Here is an 11,525-nt window from a genome sequence, read left to right on the forward strand (position 1 = left end):
AATGGATAGGTGGGGTTATCTCCCGCAAACTCTGCATGATTATTGCATCACTTGGGCTTATTGCATCACTTGGGCAGTGCCATTCCTGAACACTTTAGTATTGTTATTTTAACTGAAGATCCTTTGTGGTATTCGAAGATTCAACTCCACTAAGGACATCGTCCAAGACTGGAGCAGCTAATGGAAACCTTTGACCTTCGTCAATAGACAATTGCTTAAGGGTCCTCATGGCTAAGTAAGGAGCATTAACTTTACCGTAGGCCTCAATCTTAAGCTCGTATATTTGCAAATGTGCATCATTTTCTTTTCTCCGCAGGATTCGCTGCAAGCATCTCAATCATTCTATATATTGCAGAGTCTTCTAGTATGTTTTGGAATCATACACTGTAGACCCTACTGAAAAGACTAAGTAGCGAATTCTCGCTAGGTCTTGGAAGAACATATGACTGCAGAAGAAAGTTTAAATAACCTTTTTTATTTGAACTCAACAGAAGTGCACTCACTCGGTGCTCACAATTTACCACCACTTAACAGAAAAATAAGATGTGCAATCACAATAAAGTGATACTGGCTACACGACTGGCTCCTTCGTTATCTAAACCGCTAAACTGGCTACGCACAGCAAAGCCGAACCTAAAATATCAATATAATCTAAAGAGAATAGCTAAGCACCAACTATTCACGTACAAAGCTACATCGAACACGCGGCCATAAATTCGGAACTGACTCTCCTACTACAACTCTTAAAACAGCTGCTTAAATACTGTTTTCAACTCACTTAGATTTGCATAAACGTCATTAAAAATTACATTCTGGCAGGAAACTGAAATCAGAAGGGAAAGGAAAGTTTCTGGAACTAAAAATAATTGGTTAGAATAAAATAAGGTCTTGTTATCTTCCTTCATCATTAAGCTTATGAATCAGCATATAATATTCTTTATATTGTTCTTTATTTATTTTTTTGGAAGAGTTGTTTCAACAGTCTCTATTCAGAACTCCTTAAGAGTTTGATCTAAATCATTGTCCTCTTGAACGACCCCAACTCTGTTGCCTTTCACCGAAATCATCCCACCGGAAACCACAAATCCAGGAAATGTTTTGAACAGTAAGATTTACATGGAATTATCCCGGTCGTAACAAATCATAAAATACTTTTTTTGCACCGAGGAGCATGTCTACTCATTCTGGTATGTAAAATTTACTACCCGCTAAATTTTTGAATACAAATGTCACGCAAGCATAACATCAGTAAAAAAATCTCAGCTTTTAGTTCAAAGCTGACTTCGGAGTACTGAGAGATCGTGCGAGCTTCGCTGTTTGGATGCGCTGTGTTTAAAGTTCTTAGTAGTTTGAAGTGTAATTACTGATTGTACTCTGGGATAGTGAGAAGATCTGTATGAGTATTTTTGTAAAATGTTCCAGAACTGTAAAGTGTTTCTTTTTGCAAAAATAAATTTGTTCAAGCTATCATCAGTTTTGTGTGCATTCAATCCATTACGAACCCGTACGCACGCAACAATTTTGTCAGGAGTGAGGTTGCCGGTAACTGGAGAGGTTGAAGAACAATTAAGACAGCTGATGACAGTGCTGCAATCCAAGAGAAGATAGAAGAGTCCGTAAATTCTGTTAAAGCAGTGATGAAAGCCGGCCAAGAAAAATTTGAAACAGGTCAAGAGGAAATGAAAAGAGAAATTACTACAACAGAAAGCAAATTCGAGGCTGTGGAAGGCAGAATAGACACAGTTTAAGATAAAATTGAACAAATTCAAGAAAGAGTTTCTGCTGTCGAACAGCAAATCGAAGAGAGAATTTCTACTGTCGAAAAACGAATTGATGTCAGGGTTTCTGTTGCCGTCATCAAGGAAGTCGAGTACGAAACTCAGTTTTCTATAGTTGCGGAGGCAAATGGATGGGATTCCCAAGCTAAGGCCTGTTACCTCGTCGCTTCGTTTAGTTCAAAGTGAGTTCGGAGTGTTGAGATATCTCCGTGTTAGATTCGCTCTTCAGATGCGCTTTGCTCGCGTAATGTTTAACTTTCTATGTCGTTTGCGGTGTAACTACTGATTGTGCTTTGTGATACCGAGAAGAACTCTACGAGTGCTTTTGTGGAATGTTCCAGAACAATAAAGTGTTCTTTTGTGAAAAAAAAATTTTATCAAGCTATCATCGTTTCTGTGTGCATTCAATCTGTTATAAACCGGTACCAATTTGGCAATCCACATACTGTATCAATTCTATTAATTTACTTTAAATCGAATAGTATAATTTTGAGGAATATCTGATTTTATACGTGTTATAGATAAAATTATAGTCGATAAGAGAACGTAGATTTCACAATATTTCGCATATAAAACTGGTGCATTATATAATTAGGGTCAATTTTCATTTCTGATTTATTTTATATTTTAGGTTTGTAATAATAATAATTATTATTTAAGTGTTCCGCCCTAAGGCACTACACGGAAGGGAGGGATGCCTACGTGGAGGACTTTCTAAGTGAAATTGGCTCGTGTTAGCACGTTGCACATGGGGAAAACCAAGAGAACGCCCATGCAGCCAGCCCGTTCGCGGTTTTCGAACCACGGACCGAACTACCAGCGTTGAGGATTTTACCGCTTGGCCGCGGTGGGCCTTTCGATTTGTAATGTCGTTGCAATGCTAAGCCAAAAGAAAATTTAACAGTTTAAATTGTTCACTACTCTCTGTAGAGAGTAGAAATTATGAACGAAGTTCCCTGAAAGTAAAGTTTTAAAGTTGCCACAGGAATTAATTTTCAGTTTAAAATAGCATTTTTCTGTTATTTACTGAAGATATGAGGAATATTAATGCTATTAAGTAACATACATTGTTAAAAATAATATTACAGTCAAAAGTCGTTAATTCGGACACCCATAATACGGAATGATCTATAATCCGGACCTGAAAGCTAGAAACTTTCTGCGCATGCGTTCTGTTGACGCATGCGCGTAAGACCTTTACGGCTGCGAATATGCGTGTGCGCGTGCGCAAAAAACGTTTACGAATGCGTGTTTAATGTATAACGGACGGTATAAGCTAAGCTAAAATTATATAATTATCTATTTCAGTTAATGTTGCAGATTGCGTTGTTCTTTAATCTTCGAATTGGATCCGGCTTATTATTTTTTGCAGACTGTTAGAGCAATTTTATAAAAGTAAGCTTGAACTTTCGATTATGTCAAATAGAATTTCCGATATATATTTACTAATATGTAAAGGATCTACAAAGCGAAAGTATGTTTCGGAGTCCATTAAACAAAAAGTGGAATTACTGCAAAAAATGGATAAAGGCATATCCTTTGTTTATCTAAACTTTAACGTTTGTTTATCTAAACTTTGTTTATCTTTAACGCCGCGGCGCGCAATGAATCGGAAGTTGATCTGTCAGCCCTATCCTTATCTTCAGGGCAGATGTTTTTATTTTATTTGGCTTATAATTGCTTACTAAGTGTAGTATTTCATCTCGATGTACTCCGTCTTTGATATGATTTAAATCAAATGCCTCGTCGTTATAATTCGCTTCCGATAGCGAAGAAAGTGACAGAGGTTATTGAAAACGAAAAAAATTCGATTGACAAATTAGTCGGTATTCTCGACACAGCAATTATAGGACTTGAACAGCGGAACTTTGTAACTTAACAGGAAATTATGTCTGTTTATAGAATTAAAGAGAATGTATTATCACATAAAAAACGAAGCAACTTAAACAACTTACAGTGAAAGAAATGTTTAATAAAGTAAACAAATAAATATTAATCTTTTTTTTTTTTTTTTTTTTTTTTTTTTTTTTTTTTTTTTTTTAAATTTTGATACTCATTAGATCATAATTGTTCTTTATTTCGTAAATTACGGTTTCATATTTTTAATTTTATAATTTCTGCATGCCATTTTATCAGATTTAAACTGATGATCTATAATCCGGAAAAATCGATAATCCGGAATCGCCGAAGTCCCGACAAGTCCGGATTAACGACTTTTGACTGTATTTATTATAATCGGTATTAAGAAAATTTGATTACATGTTTTAGATATTTGTTAAAATCAGAACGCAAATGAATTAAAATTTCATTAATTTTTCCCACAAACTTTACATGAACGTAAACCACTATTTGATTAATGCTATAATAATATAAAACTAACGCATTTGTTTTGTCATTTTTACTTCCTTGTACAAAGTAAAGGAAGTATTGTAATCGCAAAAATGTTGGGTATCTTATTTCAAAGAAAATATCCATTTTGACAACTCTCAATTCCATTTAAGCAATGTTTCTGCGTGACATCTGTACGTACGGACAAAATAAAGGACTCTTTTTTTCAAACCGGATTGTGAAGCAGATTTAAAATGGACTCAAAAGAGATTTTTTTTCCCCCGCGACCTCTGCACATACGTAGGTATGTACGTATTTTGCATAACTCAAAAACGAGCAGCCTCAGAAGGCTGAAATTTTGTATATGGGACTGCTATAACATGTAGATGAGCACCTCCCTTTTTGGTGGCAATTGGCCACACCAAACGTATATAAATATAAATATATATATATATATATATATATATATATATAACCACTTTTTTACCTGGCTCGGTGCGCTAAGTTTTTAATTCTTATATGTTGGTAAATTGTGCATTTTTTGCTTTAAATGTGATTGTATTATATTGTTCTTATGTTCCGGTTAAGCTTTTTATGCCTTTAGTTAATCTGCATGCAATAGTGGTAGAATTATCAACAGTTTAAAAGTTTCTTTAATTTCCAGTAAGCCTAACGACGCCGCCATTTGTTTACATTTGAAACTTAGTAGCATTGTGAATTAAGTCAGTTTCTGCACCAACTTCAGTGTCTTTTCACTGAGTGGGGCCAAAAGTTTCGTGCACCGAAAAATCTGTCTTTCTGCCTAATTTTAATTAATTTGAACTCTAATTGTAATTTTTTTAAAACTCTATTTGGTGTTTTAGGTTTTTCTGTATTTTACAATTTTTAATGAAGTTGTTTTGCATTTTTATGTATTTTTTCCTTGCCGCGAAGTGAGAACTAAATTGCTTGAATGAGAAATATATCTCTAATAAAATAAATTTAAATGAAATGCAGCAAAAAATATACATAATTTAATAGGCCGTACAAGGAAGTTATGTGCTCATCAGATTTATTGTATTCTTATTATTATTAACATTAGAAATGTAAGCAAGTTTTCAGAAATACAATCATGAATTTTAATTGCATAAAATCCGATTTTAATGAATGCGATGGTTATGTTGGATATATTGATGTAATTTTCTTAATTCTGGGGAGAAAAGAACTAATTCTTAAATTACGTCATTCAAAAATATTTAACCTGTTTCTTACATTTCGTTGAATTATTAAAATAACTGAAACCATGGAGGTAGGAAAGGGAGGAGGGGCCATTCCGCGCTAGAAGTGAAGCACTGCTTTGAAGCTTGGGTCACCAGACGGGGTATTCTTTGTTTACATTCAGAAGCTCGCTTGACAAGATTCTGATAGTATTTCGACACACGACAGTTCCATAGAAATCGAAAAAGGGACACTCTCGCATGAAAGAAACATTCATAGTGTGATGGATAATAGCAATTTGTATAGTTTACTGACATTTACGCAAAAATCACATCTTGGTTATTTTTCGATAACTAACAACAGCGATTTTGATTATGAATTTGTTTTATAAAATTCTAAGCTGTTGCACTACAAAAATATAGATTTTAAGAAAATTGCTAAAAGAGATCTGCCAAAATTTATTTTCTAGAAGATTTGAAAAGTTTGAAACTTGATGGCTAAATGTAAATATAAAATTAAGTATGTTAAAATATTTGTAATTAGGCACATAGGTCAGATTAAGTTTTTATTAAATAGAGTAACGCATGCAAGGGCTATCTGCCTAAATAGAGAGATGCCATCGTGGAGGAATTTTGAAGAAAAACTGACCTTTGAGTGGGTATTAAAAATAATACTTATAATGTTCATTCAAATTATATTCATATATATTTTTTATGTAAAACTTTCGGGTGTATGCTAAATTAGTGTAAATTACTTTACACGAAAAATATAGTGAATGCACAGAAATTAAAGATTTGCACATGCCGGAAATGATAAATAGGAAATATGTACGGGTATTTATGCATGTGCTTGCAAAAAGCATGTATCTGCCTTTGACAAAATACTTAAATAATCATTAAATTATTTATAAATATATTTGAAATGAAGAATTTATTCACTTATAAACAACTGTGAAAGTACTGTGAAGAAATCTAATGATTAAATTTATCTAATTTATAATAATTATAAATGTTATCTAAATATATAATAACCTTAATATTGAATTGTAAACATAAATTGAAATCCTGTTGACAAATACGTTATAAAACTATTTAAGCAAGAATTGTTCGTATTGGAAAGCAATCTGTTAAAAGGTATTGTAAAGCAAATGCTATGAGATGCGCGCTTAAGAACGTAATAAAGAGTTTTGGAATATGTATTGTTGAAATGAAAAATTAAAAAAAAAAAAAAAAAAAAAATCTGATAAGTATAATTAAAAGAATTATTCCCTTTACATTTTATAATAACTCAGTTACAAGTTTTAAATAATACTTAAAAAAAAAAAAAAACTTATTTTATTCCCTTTCAGAAATGTTCAAGAAAGTCAAATACTATTTAATACCTATTTAATTATTAGGAATTAGCGAAATACTTATTTAAAGTATTTCTCTAATTCCTAATAATTCTCTAATTTAAAATGAACCGAATAGAGCATTAATTATAAATTGACTTACATTTTTCGATTTAAAAGAAGCCAAAAAATCATGTCATATTTAAGAAAGTATTTTAGGAAGAAGCTCTATAAATAGAAAAGAAATAATGCATTATTTTAATATTAATAATACAATAAACTTTAATCTTAATTTTTGTACCTTAACCGAATAAAATCGAATTACCTTAATTTTTTTTTCTAATATAATTAACGAAAACTTGTGAAAATATTTCATTCAAATTAAACCATTCTGAGAAAACTGTCCTGTGAAAAGTATAGCATTTAATTCCGTTCAGAATGAAATGTTGTTTAAAAATATGTTGTTTTCACATACTTAGGACTCTGAAGTGTTGTAGAAAAAGAAAATATATACATTTATATGTATATTTGCGACGTAATTACAAAATATTTACACCCGAACGCGTCAAATCCCATAGAACTCAATGGTGAATGACCCAATGTTTTGGTCACCACGTAGGGATCGCCGGTGCTTCAGAGCACGGTACGGAGAAACTTGTTTAGGGCGACTCCATCTTACTTCCTACTTCCATGACTGAAACCTGCTTCTACTAAAGAAGAAGGGAAAGTCAATAATGTTGATTCGGTAACGAGTTTTATTTTGGGGATTACTTCCCTCGGATACTTATAAATTCCAAAACTTAGCGTACACCTGTGTTTTGAATAGGAATTGCGCTTGAACATCGTCGTTCAACGCAATCCGCTCTTCTTGCAATATAATATCAGACATAACTGCAGTTCAGCTGTTCTATGACCCATGGTGCCACGTTCAGATTTTTATTGTCGCGGAAAAGCGAACGTTAATAGCTTTCAAATTTCGCAAGCAGCTTGTAAAGGGTGTCCCAAAATTAACGCATGATTTGAATTCATTACAAAAGAGAGTTTTTAGTCTTTAGATCCTTATTTTTTAAGTGAATCATAAAGTACATAGGATAGGGTTATTTATGGAATAACACATCGGGAAAATGGCCTCGACGGCTTTGCTGGCACATAAGCACCCTTTCGTCGAAATGTTTCATGATCTTTTCTGCATAATTGTGGCTGAATTTCGTTGATGCAGCATTTAATTTCCTCTTGTAATGCACGTGTGGTTGTGGGATTGTTGACATAAACCTTTGGCTTCAAATAACCCCGTAAGAAGAAATCTAATGGTGTTAAATCACATGATCTAGGGGGCCAATTCTGATCACCGAAACGAGAGATTACACAATCAGGAAATGTCTCATGCAGTAATTGAATTGTTTCATTTGCTGTATGGCATGTGGCACCGTCTTGTTGAAATCACATATTGGCCACATCAATATCATCCAATTTCCGCAGAAAGAACTGTGTTATCATGTCGCGATATCGAGCACCATTAACAGTTGCTGCTTGACCAGCCTCATTCTCAAAAAAGTATGGTCCGATGAGGCTCCTTCCCAAAATCCGCACTGAACAGTGACACGTTGTGGGTGCATTTGTTTTTCGCTAATAACACGTGGGTTCTCCGAACCCCAAAACACGGCAATTTTGGCTATTAACAAAGCCATCGAGGTGAAAATGTGCTTCATCGCTTAGGATTACGTTGCTCGAAAAACCAGCATCCACTTTTTGATGATTAATAATCCATTCCACGAACTGTCTTGGCTGTTCATAGGCTTCAGTTGTTGTGTTGATTGAATTTTGTAAGCATGAAGACACAGATCTTTTGTGAGTATAAGCTGTAGAGAGCTTCTTGAAATTTGCAATTCTTGTCCACGACGCCGAATTGATGTTCCTGGGTTTTCACCAACACTCTCACGCACTGCTTCAGTATTGACATTTGAACGGCTTGTTTTTCGACGACCGGTGTGTTTAGCGTCTCCAACTGATCCAGTCTCTACGAATTTTTCAATTAATCATTTCACAGTTGACGAGGTAAAACACTATTTTTACCATATTTTGTATAAAATTTTCGAACTGCGGCCGCCAAACTTTCATTATTTAAAAAATATTGTTCAATAATGAAGACACGTTGTTGTATCGTATAACGCTCCATTTTCATTAACCCTAAACTCTCGGCTCTCAAGCTTATTCACAAAGCCTACAGGCCGTTTCTACTGCTGTTTGCTCCGATTGGTTGAAACAGGAAACGTAGGGTTACAGAACCTAGTGCTTGGCGACTTTTGGTTCATCGCCTTTAGAATTTGTATTTAAGAGTGGTGTACCAAAAATTGAGCATAGCTGACCGGCGAAACCGCAGCTCAGCGGTAACGAGCGCGGAACAAGTTGTCAGATTTCTAGATCGCCGGTTCTATCCCTGTTCGTAGCTTTCGTAAACTCTGCTCTACACGGATTTTTTTAATTTCAACTTTATTGAATGACTTCGTCATTATTTGTTTGGATACGGTATTAAAAATTAAACGTCTTTATTTTCTCTATTTTTGATAATTTTTCTTATTTTTATTTACTGGTTTGTACTCTTTGTAGTAGGTACTGGTAGCAAGATTACGATCCAAGATCCCGAAAAGCGTTTCAACAGAAATAACGCATAATGGAATAAAATATAATTTTAGTTATACTTACTTTTCATAATTTAGGTAAAAAAGAATAGGTATCCGACGCCCTTAAATGTTTACTGAATGTTTTCATTTGGTTTATTTTTTAATATTCCTTTATTTGTATAAATTAATGCGTTATGGAAATTTACACAACAGGTTCTTTCTAACAGAAATGACCAAAAAGTACACGTGCCATTTCCATGTAAAAACTTTTTCTTGCAAAACAATTATCGTACTTTAAATAGTTTAAATTCAAATACAAATAAACTATTAATAAGATTAGTAGGTTATTTAAAACATATTCCACACAGTTCCTCTTAGCTTTCATTCATAAAATAAAAAATTATCGAATGAAATGAACGCTGTTTCCGTTTGTTTGGCGTTAATTACCACGCCTACAGGGCGATAACTCGCCATTCCAAATATGACCGCCAAGCAGATGTTTCATCCAATGACAGCAGACCTTAGAGAAATGGTCTATAGGCTTTGTGAATATGCGGCTCTCAAACTGTTCTTTTTTCAGGGTTGCCAAACTTGAAATCTTGCGTTAATTTTGGGACACCCTTTATATGTTCCCGGCAAAGTATGAAATCCGAAGTTTTATAGAATACTGTAATGTATTTTGCAGTAATTGACAAAATAACAGATAATCTTCTTAGTAAAACATAAATTTTATTTTTAGTTTACGGAGATAGATAATTTGAATATAGTCTTTTTCGTTACAAATTTTTCATGCATCTCCTAGCTGGTAAAATTTCAGAAAATCATTTTAAACAATTTCTTACGTTGCTGAACAACGGTTATATCATACAAATATGGCGTTGCCACTTCAATAATAAATATAATTATTTGTTAAATAACAAAATATTACAATACCTACGCATTTTATGGAAGGTTGAAAACTGACCGGCGATGTATGAAGCGACTAAACATTTCGCACATTGCTTAGGCATTTTATTTACAATGCCAAATAACAAACCGGCCAAGTATGAAATACGTATCCGATTCGTTTCGAATAACCGAAATTACTTATCAGAAGTGGTTCCATATACCAGGTTTGTTCGGGGGTGTCAAAATACGCGATTTTACTTAAATTTATCAAAAAAAAAAAAAAAAAATTAGTTTTTTACTGCTCTGCATGAAAATGGAGGAGTTAGCTGCAATGCTGCAGGAGTCATGGCCTACAGACATCAAACAAGTATTCGACGATGAACTGTCCGAAATTCGACTTAATGCTGCAGAAAACAATTTTTTCTTGATCGAAACTACTTGTCAGAAATTAATAAATAATGTTAAAGAAATCCAAAATGACTATCAGGAAGAAACCAAGGGATTATTTTGTTGCTGAATCGCTATGATGTAATGTTTGTGGAAAGCAAAAGTAAACTCATTTATTCCTATAAAGAAGGCGTCAGTACGTCACCACTGAGTTTTTTACATACTTATGAAACTCATTTGGCTGTTGGACGCACAGGACATGGCAGAATGTTGAAAGAACTTTCAACCAAATACAAAAACATTATACAGTCAAAAGTCGTTAATTCGGACACCCATAATCCGGACCTCAAAGCTAAAAACTTTCTGCGCATGCGCCGCGTTGACACATGCGCATAGGCGTTTACGCGTGCGCTTAAGACCTTTACGACTGCGCATATGCGTGTGCGCAAGTGCAGAATACCCTTTCGCTTGCGCGTTTAATGTATAACGGACGGTATAAGCTAAAATTATCTAATTATCTATTTCAGTTAAGGTTGATGATTGCGTTGTTCCTTAATCTTCGAACTGGATCCGGCTTATTACTTTTTTCAGACTGTAAGAGCAATTTTATAAAAGTAAATTTGAACTTTCGATTATGTCAAATAGAATTTCCGATGCTGGAGCTCCCAAAGGATCTACAAAACGAAAGTATGTTTCGATGTCCGTCAAACAAAAAGTGGAATTGCTGCAAAAAAATGGATAAAGATATGAAAAAGGTGACAGAGAGGTTAGTGAAAACGAAAAAATTTCGATTGACAAGTTAGTCGGTATTCTCGGCACAGCAATTACGGGACTTGAACAGCGGAACTTTGTAACTGAACAAGAAATTATGTCAGTTTATAGAATTAAAGAGAAAGTATTATCACATAAAACGAAGCAACTTAAACAGTTTACATTGAAAGAAATGTTTAATAAAGTAAACAAATAAATATTAAGCCTTTTTTTTTTTTTTTTTTG

The 11,525-nt window shown here is 33.8% G+C and overlaps 1 protein-coding gene across 1 annotated transcript in view; it reads left to right on the top strand.

Moving 5' to 3' along the window:
• Positions 1-11,525, top strand: part of LOC118197830 (A-kinase anchor protein 13-like) — a 281,410-nt gene that overhangs the window by 29,450 nt on the left and 240,435 nt on the right. The gene's annotated exons all lie outside the window — the stretch shown is intronic.

Source organism: Stegodyphus dumicola, chromosome 2, assembly GCF_044657685.1.
Source record: "Stegodyphus dumicola isolate Sdum_Otavi_A_Nest chromosome 2, ASM4465768v1".
NCBI lineage: Eukaryota > Metazoa > Arthropoda > Arachnida > Araneae > Eresidae > Stegodyphus > Stegodyphus dumicola.